Source organism: Lissotriton vulgaris, chromosome 3_1 (genome assembly GCF_964263255.1).
Source record: "Lissotriton vulgaris chromosome 3_1, aLisVul1.2, whole genome shotgun sequence".
In the NCBI taxonomy this organism is placed as follows: Eukaryota; Metazoa; Chordata; class Amphibia; order Caudata; family Salamandridae; genus Lissotriton; species Lissotriton vulgaris.
Window position 1 is genome coordinate 841139866 of NC_141689.1, and position 18797 is coordinate 841158662.

An 18797-nucleotide genomic window follows, 5' to 3' on the forward strand; every position below is an offset into this window, starting at 1 on the left:
AAATTGAAGCATAGACTTGCAACCTATTTATGTGCATATGTTACATTCAAGTGCTTTGGAGGTACTACCGTATACTATAGGTAAACAGCTTATAGATTTATGCTGTAGCACTTCCTTATAGTTCTGCACTTTCACATTCACCATACACTAGTAATGTATTCATTCATTGATTTATGAACTACACATTCATTCTGAGAAACTTTTATACACTAACATCGAAATATAGTTCTTTCTTTGACCAGTGAAGGTAGAAGAACTGTATTTTTTCAGTTTTTAGTTTTCAATTTTTTTTGTGTTTTTTCAGCAAGTTTTTTTTAAACAAAAAAATGGAACTGGAACCCAAAAAGTATCCAACAGGAACAAAAGAATCACAAAAAAAAACTAAGGTCTAGGACAGCGATTCTCCTGCTTCCTGCGTTTTATCAGGTCAATAGACTGTTCCCCATAACACAAAAGTTTATCGCAATAAATGCATAGAATTTTAACTTCTCCAAAATCAGGATCAATTCGTGGGTGTGGACTGCTTGCTGAAAATGCACTGCAGCATTTGATGTTCTTGGTGCAGTAGCAGGTGGGTTGTGCTGCAAGCTCCGTCTTGCAGCTTGAGCAAAGTTGAACGGATGCAAGTTCTTCACGTGTTGCACCATATTTGCTGTGCCAAAGTAGTATTTTTTAGATGGATCACCGCATGAAAGAGTTGTTTGGCAAATTTTTCAGGTTACTTTTGGAGCATTAACCTTTTTTTTGCTCTTCTGGAAAAGTACAAATCTTCCCAATTACAGCTTCTTTCCTCTTCTTTGGAGGTTCTTCAGGTATGAAATCTCCATCTGAAGAATGGCTGGAATATGAGTCCATTCCTAATATTATGGTGATCTTCCTTCTATTTTACAGGATTCTCAGAAGAGATGCTTCTTCTTAGAAAGTCAAAGTAGAATGATTAAAATGAGACGGAACTTTCAATATACGATTGTTTAAAGTTTAAAAAAACAATTTTCATAACTACTATAGATAATGTATTCTATTGGTATGTTCATTAAATACATAAATATATGTTTTTAAACAATTAACCCCTTGCATGCTTGTGACGGAACCGTTCTGTCACAAGCCTCGGGTGAGCTGTGCTTGTGGCGGAACAGTTCCATCACGGCCCGCTCACCGCGCGAATTCCACGCCTGCACTGACGTTTTAATGGGCAGGCGGGTTTGTGACGGAACCGTTCCGTCACAAGCACAGCTCACCCGCGAGCCGTGACGGAGCGGTTCTGTCACAAGCACGGAACCGCCGCGCGGCCGCCCCACCCCTTTAGCGCTGCGGCGGAATAGCCGCCGCTGTGAAGGGGTTAAAAACATTTGCACCTTTCCAGTACAGGGCGGCGTACATGACATCACAAGGAAGCTTTGATGCGACGCGTAACGTCAAAGCGTATTCATACCGTATGCGTGGGTATGGGCTGAGACTGATTAGTAGTACAAACTATGGCGCGATCACTCTCTCACTGTCAAATCAGAGCACAGGGCGCAGTACGAGAATGATTACAAGTGGTAACTCATTGGAGATCTGATTCTGGGCCTGCCTTTGCGCACATGAAAACCCCGCCCCCGTCTCTCTCTGTTGATAATTATTGGTGCACACTATACATTAGCCAATGGGAGGTCCCCCAGGGCCGTCATTCTTCTAGACCGTGAAAACGCTACCAATGATGGCCCTGGACTTAGTTTGATCAGCCTCCGCAGTTCCCATATAAAGCGGATAGTGAAGTAAGCACGCTCTCTTTTGCCTGCGCTGCAGTGACAGACAGACTATCATCGTCGTCGATTGTACTACGAACTGTTTGCTCGAGCGTAGGAGGACTCGTGACACTTGACGTGGTTTCACTGCTGCTGCCGTCCAGCCAGGCCACCATAGCCGCATTGGCGGCGTCGCACTCGCTCACCCACCCAGCCCCAGCCAAAGCCCCAGCCTTTGAAGAAAAGACAAGAGACGACAGAAGCAAAGGTAGGAGAAGCCGTCACAACATCAGCCTCCACTGTAAATTGTACCTGCATCATAGTATTTTTCTTTTACTGTATCACATGGCATTCCCAGCTCTGTTTTGCTTTATTTTTGTGCTCCACATGCTTTGTATTTCATCGTATTTGCTCGCTCCTAATCCTCCCGTGACTTGTAATATTTATTGCTACCTCACGTGGCCTTCCCTGGCCTCTATTATTATTCATCATATGTAATTGATCATAATATTTCCTACTGCGTCACTGATCCCTCCTAGGCCTTTTCTAAATAAATTGTACGTGCATGAATTTCTGTGTCGTACTTTTGGAGTGTCACGTGCTTTAGCCTGTATTCTTATAAATTGTGCGTTCATAATAGTATTATTTTTTGACTGCGTCATGTGCCCCTCCCAGCTCTGTTTTGCTTTATTTTTTTGCTCCATGTCCTTTGAACTTCATCGTATTTGTTCCCTCCTAATCATCCTGTAACTTTTAATTTTTATTGCTAACTCACGTGGCCTTCCCAGGTCTCGATTCTAATTTATCTCATATGTGGTTGATGATAATATTTCCTTCTGCGTCATAGGGCCATCCTAGGCCTTTTTCAACTAAATTTTGTTTCCACGAATTTCTGTGTCGTGTTTGAACTGTGCCCCATGCTTTAGCTGTATTGGTCCAATTTGTGTATTCATATTAGAATTTTTTTTTACTGCATCACGTGGCACTCTCAGCTCTGTTTTGCTTTATTTTTGTGCTTCACGTGCTTTGTAATTCATCGTATTTGCTCCCTTCTAATCCTCCCATGACTTTTATTATTTATTGCTACCTCGCGTGGCCTTCCCAGGCCTCTATTCTTATTGATCCTATATGGTTGGTCGTAATATTACCTTCTGCGTCACTGGGCCCTACTAGGACTTTTCTAAATAAATTGTGCGTGCACGAATTTCTGTGTAGTATTTTTGAACTGTGCCCCGTGCTTTAGCCTGTATTGGTCCAATTTTTGCATTCATATTAGCATTATTTTTTTACTGCGTCACGAGCCCGTCCCAGCCGTTTTGCTTTACTTTTCTGTGGCACATGCTCTGTGCTTCATCGTATTTGCTCCCTCCTAATCCTCCCGTGACTTTTAATGATTATTGCTACGTCACGTGGCCTTACCAGGTCTCTATTCCTATTGATCGTATATGGTTGATTGTAATATTACCTTCTGCGTCACAGGACTGTTCTAGGCCTTTTTTAAATAAATTGTGCGTGCATGAATTTCTGTGTCGTATTTTTGAACTGTGCCTCGTGCTTTAGCCTGCATTGTTACAATTTGTGCATTCATATTAGTATTATTTTTTTACTGCATCACGTGGCCCTCCCCGCTCTGTTTTGCTTTTTTTTTCTCCCATGAATTTTAATATTTATTACTCTATCAAATGGCCTTCCCAGGACTGTTTACTTAAATATTGTGCTTTCATAAATATATATGTTGCATTTCTGTGCTACGCCACGTGTTTTGTGTTTCAACATACGTACTCTCTCCTAATCATCATATGTGCTCCCTTTTAATCCTCTGCTGACTTATCATTTTTCCTTCCTCACGTGACCTATAGGTGTTTTTTTCTGTGCTCTAGTTGGCCTACGAAAGTTTTGCCTCCTCAGACTAGCATAGTTTTAATTCATAATATTTGTTGGATTTAAACCCTTGACACTACGGTGTTGTATTGGCCCTTTATTTGGCTTAGGTTCCCTCACCATTTTTCCCTCTATTGTACATCTTTTTATGAATGCTTTTGCCAAAATACATGTTTTGGACACTTCATAACTTCATGATTAGTCTTTGAGTGCAATTCCTTCCTTTTGAAAGTGTAATGGTAATTGTTTGTCCATTATTAAAATGTTAGTCTTGATAGTTATGTATACCAAGGCTGCTCATGTAACTGCTACTACTGGGCCTACAGCAGTAATTGTGCCACGCACACAAGAAACTCTAAACATAAAAATCAAGCATATCACTGCAGGGCCTGAGCACCCTTTGTTAAACTGTCATGTTTTCAAACTGCATCCATTTGACAGACCTTACCTCTGTATTTGTATTGACTGTACTCTATATCCCTCGCTTACACTTTCTGCACACAACATATTTTTTAAACTACATTAATATAAGAAATGTATTTCTGATGAACTTTTTGTGTTTGAGAAACGTTTGTGGTAGGTTGTTAAACTAATTTCTTCTTTTACTTTTTCGAAATTATTTTGCAGGAAGCATAACCAGTGATAATTCATCAGCACCTGTACCATCTTCAAGACCTGTTCGATCTTCACAACCTGTTCTATCTTCACAACCTGTTCGATCTTCAGCACCTGTACCAGGTACACCACGTTCTGCTACATGTAAATTGTGTATACTATAGCTAATAGCGTATGATGTACATATTGGTTCCTCTTTAGAAGCTCATGTGCTTTCATATATTTTTAAAGGTAATCAATGCCTTCCTCTCAAAAATATGTCTCTCAACACCAAATATATGTATATTTTCATTCCTATTGCAGTTACTTATCTTTAAGTAATAATTTCCCATCAATGTGTGTACTGAAATTCTCTACTCTGAAACCTATGATTGCTTTAACATTCAGGTTCGACTTTTGCTCAACATATGCATTTGTTAGCAGCTCAGCAGCCAGTAGCCCAGATTTTTACTAATGTAATATTTCTGGGGAATTATGTACTGAAAATTGCAATGAACCTAATGGAGTCATCACGTTTGACTTTAACATTTCAATGATAAATAGGGTCTCACACTCTAGTGTTGTCCTGAACATTGGATTCTTCTTTATTTTGTTTTTTCATACAAGATCTTTCATAGATAAAGACATATCATTACTTTTTAACATAGTATAGTAAGATATTGTCATTATAGTTGTGCATTTTCAATATTGTTTGTAGTGAAGCCATTTGAATATGTTTGCAACAGTTGTTACTGTCTCTAATCCTGGATCTAAAAACACATAGACTCATGCATAATATATTGCAAACTAAGGGGCTGATTATGATGGTGGACGGACCTGAGTCCGTTGGCCACCATAGAGTAGGAGGAAACCTCCGCATGGCCTGCGGAGATCCCTCGTGTGCAATTAGGAAGTGACCGCCACCCTGGCGGTCACATCCTCTATTTTTACCATTGCGGCGGGTGCAGCTTCAAGCTGCATCCGCCGCAATGGTAAAAATGCATACATTGCATTTGTATGGCTGATGGTGTCTGAGAGACACCGTCACCATATTAGAGTTTTTCCGCCGCGGTTGTAAGCCAACCGCGGTGGAAAAGCTGCGGACAGAAACCAGGACCCACCAGCCATCCTAATGTGGTGGTGGGTCTTTGGTGGGTCCGCTGCGGTTTTTACGCATCCTCCGGGCCGGCGGTGGCTTCCGCCGTCCCGGAGGATGTGGAAAAACCGCAATCGTAATAGGCCCCTTAGTTTTTAATTGTTAGCATTGCTGTTATGATGTCCTAATGTACATTTCTTTTACATTTAGATTCTGTTGAAAAGTAATGTGTTGTCTGCAACTAAGATTCTTCAACAACATACGTGCACAAGTTAATGGTAAGTACCCTCAATCAGTGTAAATGCGGAATATCAAAATTAAGTGATATAAGTACTTGGAGTCTTTAGAACGCATTAACTCTCCAGTTCACATTTGTCTGATACAGGGAGTACGTTACTCTCACTCAGATAACTGAGGCATTTGCAAGGGTCTTTTTAGAGTTACGTCCACCATGTTGAAAAGCTGGCTATGCACCCTTCAAAGTTAAGGAGTCATTACCATGCTTCCACTAAGTGATGAGAAATACCTATGTTTACCATGTAAATACATATAAAGTTTTCATTTCAAAAAGCTATTGACCTTTAAACAATGCAATGTTAATAACAAGTTAATTTTCACTATCTCCCCTACAGGCCCTATGTTTCGAATGCAGCAGATGACTCCACCTTGACTTTATAAAACCAAATCTAAATCTTACTTACCTTTTACTGGTTAGATATGTACAAAATGTATGTTTTTAAGTAACATATGATTGCATGCAAGATGTCTAACTAGATATTTGCACACTCCTGCAATCTAGTGTTGTGTCTGAATTATCATAAAAACTAATGTTGAGACACACTTCTTTCAGCTGTCACGATTTGCACAATCCTTTTAGAGTTGGACCAGACTTCCACTAACATTTCTACTTAATTTTCTTTTTGAAATTCAGCAATTATTTTGTTTAGGTGTTGAAATATACATTTAAATCTTCCTCCTCTTTGAAGGTCAAGAAGCAATACTGCTCCTCTACACATGATTGTTCAATGGTAGTCTAAAAAGTAGTGGTAATTCCACTATCACTAAGGTAGATATCTGACAATAGAATCTATGATATAGTTACACCACTATTCCATGGTCATAATCCAAAAGGTGTGTTCAGACTCAACAAAAAGAACAATCATGCACTTTTTATAATGGACAGTATTGCTTCTAAACTCCCTTTCACTGCTTTCTTCCATACCTTAAAACAAGATTTCATGGATTTACATGCACAGTCTTTCAGGTCTGTATATCTCTAATGTAAAACAAGCGTACTTGTTTTTCTTTTTTTTTCTCACTGACATATATAAACTCATCAGTCACTCCTATGGCAAGCTTTTACAATCCTGAATGCTGAGTGCTACGTTTTGTGTGAAAGGAGGCCCATGCATAACCATGCTAAGTTTTCTTTAGCTGCATGGACACATGCAGTGTAACCTGTCAAACACTTTAAAATGCTACCCTCCCACTAGTCCTACAGGCGGATGTAGAATTCAACCGTTCATCATAAAATAGAATTGGATTTCACTAAGTACAAAGTATTTCTGTATTATGGAAGCCATAATGTGTCCCTTAAAGATTCCAGCGAAGTCCAGACACATACTCACTGAAACACACCAACCATTAGTAACTTGTAAAATTTGCCAAACAACTCTTTTAAGGTATGATCAATCCAAAACATACTCCTTTGGCACAGCAAATATAGTGCAATACATAAACAACTTGAACCCCAACAACTTTGCTTGAGCTGCAACACAAAGATTGCAGGACAACCCACTTGCTTCTGCACCAAGCACATGAACTGCTGCAACATCATCTTCAGCAAACAGTCCATACTCACTTATTGATCTTGAATTTGGTAAACTTAAATTTCTATGCATTTATTGCGATGGACTTTTGTGTTACGTGAAACAGTTTATCAACCTCATCAAAAACAAGAAACAGGAGCATCGCTGTCCTCAACATTAGTCATTAGAAATTTAGCAAGCTTTTTTGTTGTAACAACTACCCCGGCCGAAGGCAGTAAGAAATGTGCACACTTGCTACCATTCTTGGCTGGGGTTGATCTTCCACTCAATCAACACATCATCTACACATACACACACCTACTTGCTGCCTTTTTTGCTGGGGTTATCAATTATTTTAATATTTCATATTGTAAGGCCCCTCACCGAGTACAGCCTACTTTGCCAGGTGTGCGTCACTCAAGCCTGAAATTGGTACACTGAGTGCTACCTGGGTTGCAGGGTGCATCAGTCACTCCTAAAGTTAGTTCACGGTGTGGCACCTGAGTTGACAGATGCGTGCAGCATGTCAGTCACTCTTAGAGTTAGTGCACCGTCTACCACCTGGGTTGCCGGGTGTGTGTCACCCACTCCAAGAGTTAGAGCACTTTGTACAGTCTCGGTTGCCGGATCTGTGTCAGTCACTCAAGAGTTAGTGCGATTGCAGAGTAATTTTGAAATTCTAATGACAAACCCCAAAAAGGGGCCAATATTGTTATTTTTCAACCCTACAACCCGGTGTCGGGAGTGTGTACTTTATGCACTTGCTTGCTTACTTAAATGTGGAAGGAGTTTCTGAAGACTCGCATTGCGGAATCCAACTCCCACTCTATGTAATGGACTGGAAATCCAAACATCCACTTCCCTGACAAGGCAGTGGGTATTGTGCGGGTCTGCTGCCTTTGTTATTTTTCACCTTATTCATCTTCCACTCAATCAACACATCATCCACACATACACACACCTACTTGCTGCCTTTTTTGACAGGGGTTATCAATTATTGTTCAATTTCATATTCCTTTTCAAAGTGCAGGCCCTTTAACGAGCCGTTTTGTTGTAGCTACTACCTCGGCCGAAGGCAGTGAGAAATTTGCACACTTGCTGCCTTTCTTGGCTGGGGTTATCAATTATTTTTCTTGTAATACAAATTCAAAGTACAGGCCCTTTATTGAGCCTTCTTGCTAACTACTACCCGTGAATGGCATTGGGTTATCAATTATTGTTCAATTTCATATTCTGATTCAAAGTCAAAGGCTCTTTATCGAGCCTTTTTGTTGTACCTACTACCTCGGCTGACAGCAGTAGGAAATGTTCACAGTTGCTGCCTTTCTTAGCTGGGGTTATCAATTATTCTTGATTTTCATATTCTGATTCAAAATCATGGCCCTTTATTGAACCTTTTTTATGTAGATACTACACTGCCAGAAGCAGTGGGAAATTTGCGAACTTGATGCGTTTCTTTGTTCAATTTCATATTCCTATCAAAGTGCAGGCCCTTTATTGAAAACAGATGGATTTAGGCCCAGATCTCTGTACTGGGGTGAATGTAAGACATTGTTCTGCATTCTGTCCATCAACTGTGGTTTTTGCATTTGTCACCCCGAGTGGAATGGGTATGCTCAGAAGTGAGTCCCATGCTCTCCACACCACTGGATTCAAGCAAGCCGGGCTGAAGACGGCTGGAATGCCAGAAACCGGTCCTCGGAAGCTTGTTTCCGGTCCAGGGAAGGCATGGCTTGGCAGTTCGGGCTGGGCTGTTCCCATGAGGCACAGGGTCAGACTGATTTGCATATGGCCATGACTGAACTTGGGTGGTGTGGAGTGCAAAAAAAGATGGATTTAGGCCCAGGTCTCTGTACTGGGATGAATGTATGGCATTGTTCTGTATTCTGTCCATCAACTGTGGTTTTTGCATTTGTCACCCTGAGTGGGATGGTTATGCTCAGACGTGAGTCCCATGCTCTCCACACCACTGGATTCAAGCAAGCCGGGCTGAAGACGGCTGGAATGCCAGAAACCGGTCCTCGGAAGCTTTTTTCTGGTCCAGGGAAGGCATGGCTTGGCAGTTCGGGCTGGACTGTTCCCATGAAGCACAGGGTCAGACTGATTTGCATATGGCCATGTCTGAACTGGGGTGGTGTGGAGTGCAAAAAAACTATTGATTTAGGCCCAGGTCTCTGTACTGGGGTGAATGTATGACATTGTTCTGCATTCTGTCCATCAACTGTGGTTTTTGCATTTGTCACCCCGATTGGGATGGGTATGTTCAGACGTGAGTCCCATGCTCTCCACACCACTGGATTCAAGCAAGCCGGGCTGAAGACGGCTGGAATGCCAGAAACCGGTCCTTGGAAGGTTGTTTCCGGTCCAGAGAAGGCATGGCTTCGCAGTTCGGGCTAGACTGTTCCCATGAGGCACAGGGTCAGACCGATTTGCAAATGGCCATGTCTGAACTGGGGTGGTGTGGAGTGCAAAAAAACAATGGATTTAGGCCCAGATCTCTGTACTGGGGTGAATGTATGACATTGTTCTGCATTCTGCCCATCAACTGTGGTTTTTGCACAGGCCCTTTATTGAACCTTTTTCTTGTAGCTACTACCCCGGCCCAAGGCAGTGAGAAATTTGCACACTTGCTGCTTTCCTGGTTGGGTTTATCAATTATTCTTGAATTTCAGATTCTGATTCAAACTCATAGCCCTTCATCAAGTCTTTTTCTTCTAGCTAATATCCCGGCCAAATGCAGTGGGAAATTTGCACACTTGCTGTGTTTTTTGACTGGGGTTATCAATTATGCTTCTTGTAATACAAATTAAAAGTGCAGGCCCTTTATTGAGCCTTCTCAGTAACAACTACCGGTGAATACCAGTGGGTAACTTGTGCACTTGCAGCCTATCTTATTTTTTATATTATTCATCTTCCACTCAATCAACACATCGTCTACACATACACACACCTACTTGATGCCTTTCTTGGCTATAATTATCAACTATTCTATTTCATATTTGTATTCAAAGCACAGGCCATTTATCAAGCCATTTTGTTGTAACAACTACCCCAGCCGAAGGCAGTAAGAAATTTACACACTTGCTGCCTTTCTTGGCTGGGGTTATAAATTATTCTTGAATTAAATATTCTGATTCAAAGTTGAAACCGTTTTACGAGCCATTTTGTTGTACCTACTACCCCAAGCTGAAGGCAGTGGGAAATGTGCACACTTGCTGCCTTTCTTGGCTGGGGTTATCAATTTTTTCAAAAATTAATTCAAATTCAAAATGCAGACCCTTTATTCAGCCTTCTTGGTAACTACTACCTGGGAGTAATTTGCACACTTGCATCCTTTCTTGCGTCCTTTCTACCGCACAGTGTGTGTACTTTGTGCACTTGCATTGTTTGCTTAGATGTGATACCCATTTCTCAGGCTCCCACTTCGGAATCCGACGCACAGTCTGTGTAATGGACTGGAAAACGAAACACCCACTTCCTTTACAAAGCAATGGGTAGTTTGCACGTCTGCTGCCTTTCTTATTTTTTCCTTATTCTGCATCCACTAGCAGAAACACACCTACCTGCTTCCTTTCTTGAATGTCTTTGCCAACTATTATTCTAATTCAAAGTAAAGGCCCTGGAAAGGGCACTGTGTTGTTATTTTTCAGCACTACGGCCCAGAGTGGGAACTTAGTGCACTTGCTTTGCTTCCTTAGATGTGGTAGCCATTTCTCAGCCTCCCACTGCGGAATCAGACACCCTGTCTGTATAATAAAAAGAATATCCAAAGATCCACTTCCTTGACAAGGCAGAGGGTAGTTTGCGTATCTGCAGCCTTTCTTATTTTTCACCTTATTCATCTTCATCTCAATCAAGACATCATTCACACGTACACAAACTTACTTGCTGCCTTATTTGGCTGGGGTTATCAATTATTCTTCAATTTCATATTCTGATTCAAAGACAAGACCCTTTATCGAGCCTTTTCATGTAGGTACCACCCGGCCAGAAGGCAGTGGAAAATTTGCACACTTGCTGCCTTTCTTCACTGGGGTTATCCAGTATTGTTCAATTTCATATTCTGATTCAAAGTGCAGGCCCTTTATTGAGCCTTTTGTTGTATCAACTACCCCAGCTGAACGCAGTGGGAAATTTGCACACTTGCTTCCTTTCTTGGCTGGGGTTATCAATTATTCTTGAATTTCATATTCTATTTCAAACTAATGGCCCTTTATCAATCCTTTTTCTTGTAACTACTTCCCTAACTAAACACACTGGGTAATTTACACATTTTTGCAGCCTTTCTTATTTTTTTACATTATTCATATTCTACTCAATCAACACATCATCCGGGTGGTTAGTCTGTACCAAATCTTTTACTGTACTATTCGGCAGTTATGGCTCAGACGCTGGGTGTACCGCTACTTGGAGATAAGGCAGTTGTGCCATTAGGTAATCATCCAACTATTTTTGAGATAGGCCTAGGCGCTGAGGCCAAGGGTATCTTAATGGAAGTGCTAGAACCAAGCTATTATAAGAGAACGAGATTCAAGGTCATAATGGCTACGTTCATTATTTGGCGGAAAATCAGGCGGAAGCTATGTATCCCCAATTTGAATATTTTTACCCCCTTTAAAGCTGCTCGGCTTTTGCCTGGTATATTCCAGGATCAAACGATGGTTAGATGGCAAGCGCTTGTTGCCGGGGTATGGGGGATTTAGTTAGGGATGGTCAACTTTTCTCTTTCGTTTCTTTAAAGGATAAATTTAAGTTTTTATCACGTGATTTTTAAAAATATCTTCAGATACAAAGTTTTATACATAAATGTTTGAGGGGTACACCTACTTTATCAGGTAAACTTCCTGTTATAGAATTAATTAAAAAAAGAAGTAAAATAGGTGTGCTGTATCAGTATTTATTATCTACTCTCCCTGACGATCTATTGGCCCAACGTGTCAATTGGGATCATAAGCTTGGAAGGACAGGCACCGATTTAACACCAGTTCTGGAGCTTGCCAGTGAGGTTTTGGCTTCTGGGACTCCTAGAACTCAAAGCTATATGGCAATGTTATATCTATATTATATGCCTGCCAAGATCTCAAAATGGGGTAGTAGAAAGGGAGATTCTTGTGCAAGGTGTGGTCTATATGCTGCTGATTCCATTTATATGTTTTATACTTGCCCATCTCTTTCTGGTTTTCTGGCAGATGTTGAGCGCTTTATTAATTCCACGCTTAAGATTAATTGTAGTCTGTCTCCAGAGCTGGTGTTATTCGGAGCTTTTTCATTTATAGCCATGTCCCAGATCCGGCTTTGCATAACTTCTTAATAATAATAAATAAATAATAAAGAGCTTATAAAGCGCACAGTAACGCCATCACGGCGTGTCCCCGCGCTGAATGGAGCTACTCACACCACCCACTACAGAACCCCTAGCCCTACAAGGTATAGAGTAGAGTTTTGAGCCTAGCCCAAAACACCGTCTCACTGCTCTCCAGTCTCAGGGCAGGAGGAAGTTTGTTCCAATGCTGAGCAGCTTGGAGCGAAAAAGATCGTCCTCCCATTCTGGCCTTCCTTACCCTTGGTACTGTCAACAGCCCAATGCCCTCCGAGCGGAGGGCCCTTGGTGGTTCGTAGCGGCTGACTAAGTCTCTAAGATAGGCGGGCGACCTGCCCCAGACAATACGGTGACAGAAGAGGAGGCATTTGAACAGCACGCGTTTCTTCACTGGCAACCAGTGAAGCGCATCCAGTGCCTGCTGAGAATTTGCTCTCCTAGGTCTCCTTAGCACCAGTCTGGCGGCGGCATTCTGGATGACTTGCAGGCGACCAAGGCTACCCTCGGTGGACCCAAGGAACAGAATGTTCCCATAGTCCAAGCGAGAGGTCACCAGTGCCTGCGTCAACGTCCTTCTGGCCTCTAGGGGTAGCAGGTCTAAAGTTTTGTTTAGGGTCTTCAGTACCCCGAAACACTTGCCCACAAGACGCCTTATATGGCCATCACAGGAGAGAGTGGGGTTAACCCATACTCCCAGGTTCTTAGCCTCCTCACAAGGTGTGGGAGTAGGACCAAGGCATGGAGGCCACCACTCAGCCGACTAGCTGTCACTCTTTCCCCCCACTACCAGAACCTCTGTCTTAGAGCCGTTGAGTTTTAGACAGTGGGAGTCCATCCACTCAGCTAACGCCTGCATACAGGCCTTAAAGTTGGTGGAGGCATTGGCGGTGTTCTGCGATAGAGAGATCAGCAGCTGGGTGTCGTCGGCATAAGATACCAATTCCACCCCGTATGCCTGTACCACCTTCGCCAAGGAGGCCATGTACAGATTAAAAAGAGTGGGGCTCAAAGCTGAGCCCTGAGGCACTCCCTGGTCTAGTGGCATCTCTACCGATCGACATGCCCCTTGTTGTACCTGGAAGCATCTTCCTGTGAGGAACGACTGCAGCCAGTACAGCGCAGGACCAGCGACCCCAGCCTCGCTAAGACACTGTAGCAAGATGGAATGAGCTACAGTGTCGAATGCTGCGCTGAGGTCGAGCATGATCAGGGCCATTGTGTGTCCTGCATCCGCTCCTGCTCTTAAAGTCTCAGTGGCACATAAGAGAGCTGTCTCCGTCGAGAAGCCAGCTCTAAATCCTGATTGGGAGGGATGAAGTAGATTCCCTCTCTCCAGGTGCTCAGTGAGTTGAGCATTGACCACCTTCTCAGCCACTTTCGCCACGTAAGGCAGTAATGAAATGGGTCTGAGGTTTTCCAGCACATCAATGTTTACATTTGGTTTTTTCTTTATTGGGAGTACTATAGCCTTCTTCCACTCCTCTGGAACCCGCTGAGTGGAGAAAGAGGTCTGTAAGACATGGCTGTCCCCTGAAGCTCCTACCTTTATGAATTGGCGAGCTAGGATTACTAGCTATCCATAGGCTCGAAATGTCAGTTTTCTCTTTAAAGGATAGAAGGAGGAGGGAGACTGCATCTAGGATTTGGGCACCGGTTGAAGATTGGATTAACTGATTGAGAAATTTTAATTATAGGATTAGTTTATTTATTCCATTTATGTTTATGGGTAATTTGCCTGTGCTAAGACTAGCATCTCAGTATTTCTCTTTTTGTCCACTCCTTTTTTTTTGCATTTGATCTTTTTATTCTCCCATTGCTTGCTTTGTTTTATTTTAACATATTGTTTTTTTAAGATCGATGGATGTAATGAATTTAATGTTGTTTCTTTTCTCTTTTCTTCTTCTTGTCTGATGTCTTATTGCCATGTATCCACTTTAGAATGTTACCAGTTCATCATACTCAAATGAGGAAATTAGTCAGAACATTGTATTACGCAAAAATTCCAGCACTAATGTTAAAAAAAGTTGAACAGTACTCTTTTCAGTGCATCTGTATCAGTCTTCCGTCCCACGAGAAAATGCGCATGCGCGGCCGCCCGCGCATGCGCATTAGTAAAGAAGACGGAAGATAGCGAGCCCCGGGGACGCGGCGGGCAGCGGCGGGCAAGGTAAGTGCGTTTTAATTATTTGACTCCTTTAATTGAAAGTATTTAGGGAGGGCGGGAGGGGGGCGGGTGGCGGCCAGCTACGCTCCGTCTGCGGAGCGTGCGTTGTGCCGCCTGGCTACGCCCGCTCCGCAAAATGCGGAGTAGGCGGCACTACGCACACTCCGTGCACGGAGCGTAGCTGGCCGCCCACCCTTAACTTAAAACAACAAGTCTTACGATTACAAAGCCATCGTTGTGGGAAATACTGTCATCGAAACTACAAATTTAAGAACAAGTTTTACACCAAATCTTATTTTGAATTTCCACGTCCTGTAATATTGAAAAGAAGAGTGAACAGTTTTATGTCATCTTTGCTACGTACTATCACAAGAAAGTCTCCAAAAAATACATACAACTTAAAAAGAAATGAAAAGTCAAAATATATAAATGACTACAACCCAGTCATTTTGTCCATGTGGAATCCTAACATAGACATTCAACATATTGCAGACATTTCCGTTGCTGTTGCTCGATATCTAACACCCTACATAACAAAATCAGAAAAGACAGAATTGAAGGAGATGTGAGAAGAGATTTCCTACAAGTAAAGTCTAACTAAAAAATTATATAGTTAAATGTCATGGACAAACTGGAGCTTATGAATGCTCAGATCGCTTATCATCTTCAAGTCTTTACTCCAAATCTAGAAGAATCATTTGGGTGAGTCTAAGTCTTCATACAACACGAAATCGAGTACTTAAATCTGTACAAGAAATGTAATATTTAACTGAAAAAAAGCCAGAAAGTATACGTATTATAGTTTATTAGGTCATAACACTTCCTATTCCAACTGTTCAAAGATCCCTCCATTTTTATTCATTCTACTTTGAGTTCTTAAGAAGGACCATCTCTTCTGAGAATCCTGTCAAATAGAAAGAAGATCACCATAATAACAGCAATGGACTCATCTTCCAGCTTTTCTTCAAAAAGAGATTTCATTCCTGAAGACCCTCCAAAGAAGAAGAAAAAAACTCTAATTTAGATTGTATTTGCTATCCCTGAAGGGCAAAAAAAGGTTAATGCTCCGTTAGTAACCTGTAAAATTTGCCAAACAACTCTTTAAAGGAGTGATGCATCCAAACAATACTCCTTTGGCACACCAAGTATGATGCAACATATCAAGAACTTGCACCCCAATAACTTTGCTCGAGCACCAACGCGGACGTTACAGGAAAACCCACCTGCTGCTGCACCAAGCACATCGATTGCTGCTGCAGCAGCATATTCAGCAAGCAATACACACCCACAAATTGATCCTGATTTCAGTGAAAGTAACATTCTATGCATTTATTGTGATGATCTTTTGTCTTACGGGGAACAGTCTATCGACCTAATAAAATGCAGGGAGCAGGAAAATCACTATGTTTAACATTACTTTTTTTGACATTATCTTGTAATTGGTATCAACTACCCCAGCCGAAAGCAGTGCTTAATTTGCACACTTGCTGCCTTTCTTGACTGGGGTTATCAATTATTCTTCAATTTCATATTCTGATTGAACGTCAAGGCCCTTTATCGAACCTTTTTGTCGTAGCTACTACTCCAGCCGAAGGTTAATGCTCCAAAAGTAATCTGTAAAATTTGCCAAACAACTCTGTCAAAGGGTAATCCATATAAAAAAGACTTCTTTGACACAGCAAATATAGTGTGACACGTGAAGAACTTGCACCACAACAACTTTGCTTGAGCTGCAACACAAAAATTGCAGGGCAACCCTTATGCTGCTGCACCAAGCACATAAACTGCTGCAACAGCATCTTCAGCAAGCAGTCCATACTCACATATTAATCTTGTTGTTAGTAAACTTAAATTTCTATACATTTATTGCGATTAACTTTTCTGTTACGTGAAACAGTCTATCAACTTCATAAAAGACAGGAAAATATCTGTCATCAACATTACTCATTAGACATTTATTATCCCTTTTTTGTTGTAACTACTCCAACCAAAGGCAGTTGGAAATATGCACACATGCTGCCTTTCTTGACTGGGGTTATCAATTATTCTTCTTCTAATACAAATTCAAAGTGCACACCCTTTATTCAGCCCTCTTGTTAACTAATTCCCGTAAATTGCAGTGCGTAATTTCCACACTTGCATCTTTTCTTCCGACGCACAGTCTGTGTAATGAGCTTGGTATCCAAATATCTACTTCCATGATAAGGCAATGGTTACTTTGCGCATCTTCAACAATTCTAACTTTTTACCTTATTCATCTTCCATTCAATGAACACATCATCCAGATGTGCACACACACTTACTTTCTGCATTTCTTGGCTGCGGTCATCAATTACTCTTCAATTTCATATTCTGATTCAAAGTCAAGACTCTTTATTGAGCCTTTTTGTTGTAGCTACTACCCCGGCCAAAGGCAGTGGGAAATTTGCACACTTGCTGCCTTTCTTGGCTGGAGTTATCAATTATTGTTCCATGTCATATTCTGATTCAAATTCAAGGCCCTCTATCTAGTCTTTTTGTTGTAGCTACTACCCCGGCCAAAGGCAGTGAGTGAAATTTGCACACTTGCTGCCTTTCTTGGCTGGAGTTATCAATTATTCTTCTTGTAATACAAATTCAAAGTGCAGGCCCTTTTTTGAGCCTTCTTGGTACCTATTTCCCATGAATAGCAGTAGGTAATTTCCAAACTTGCATCCTTTCTTGCGACCCACAGTCTGTGTAATGAGCTGGGTATCCAAAGATCTACTTACCTGATAAGGCAGTGGTTACTTTGCGCGTCTGCAGCCTTTCTTACTTTTTTACCTTATTCATCTTCAATTCAATCAACACATCACCTACACATAATTACACTTACTTGCTGCCTTTCTTGTCTGGGGTTATCAATTACTCTTCAATTTCATATTCTGATTCAAAGTCAAGGCCCTTTATCGAGCCTTTTTTATGTAGATTCTACCCCGGCAGAAGTCAGTGGAAAATTTGCGCCCTTGCTGCCTTTCTACGCAGGGGTTATCCATTATTGTTTAATTTCATATTCTGATTCAAAGTCAAGGTCCTTTATTGAACCTTTTTCATGTACATACTACCCTAGCAGAAGGCAGTGGGAAATTTCCGCACTTGCTGCCTTTCTTCTCAGTGGTTGTCAATTATTCTTCAATTTCATATTCATTTATGGAGCCTTTTTTGTTGTAACTACTTCCCTGGCTGAAGGCACTGGGTATTTTCCACACTTGCAGCCATTCCTGACTGGGATTATCAATATTCTTCTAATTGGATAACATGTATCACAATATCTGTATTGATACAACAGTGAAAATATTGAAACAATTGGTGTACAAAATGTTGAAGCTAAACCTCTAGGTATTTTAGTTAATGGCGTTCATACTAAGAGTAAGAAAATCTGGCAAGAATTACTGGATGTTAGGAAAGTGAAAAAAGCTACGTTGTATCTGGTAAAAAATAATCAATACTATAAAAATTTGTATTTTGGAGAAGAAAAAATAACTGTAGAAGAAGAGATTCCACATCTGGACAAATTGAAAAAGTAGATGAACATATCAATCCACATGTACACACACCTACTTGCTGCCTTTCTTGGCTGTAGTTATCAACTATTCTTCTATTTCATATTCTGGTTCAAAGTCAAGGCCATTTATCAAGCCTTTTTGTTCTAACTACTTCCCCAGCTAAAGGCACTGGGTAATTTGCACACTTGCAGCCTTTATTATTTTTTACATTATTCATCTTCCACTCAATCAACACATCATACACACATACACACATCTACTTGCTGCCTTTCTTGGCTATGGTTATTAAGTATTCTTCTATTTCATATTCGTATTTAAAGTACAGGCCCTTTATCAAGCCTTTTTGTTGTAACAACTACCCCAGCCGAAGGCAGTAAGAAATTTGCACACTTGCTGCCTTTCTAGAAATGTGATAGTGTTTCCTGGAAGTGTAAGGAAACATACTGGGCAATTCAAGGTATAAAAGACAAATTTGCTGGTGCATGGAAGAGTGCATACATAGTCTATAGGGGTTTGAAGCAGTCCAGGCCCTAATGCCCACTTTGCAACATGAATACTTCAGTTCAAGCTGAATGATTACAATTCTGCAAGAAGAATGTCTCAAACCATTTTAATAAATGTATTCTTATAACATCTCATAACTTAATAGCGCTTCTAAAATAATTTCATCATGTATTTCATAT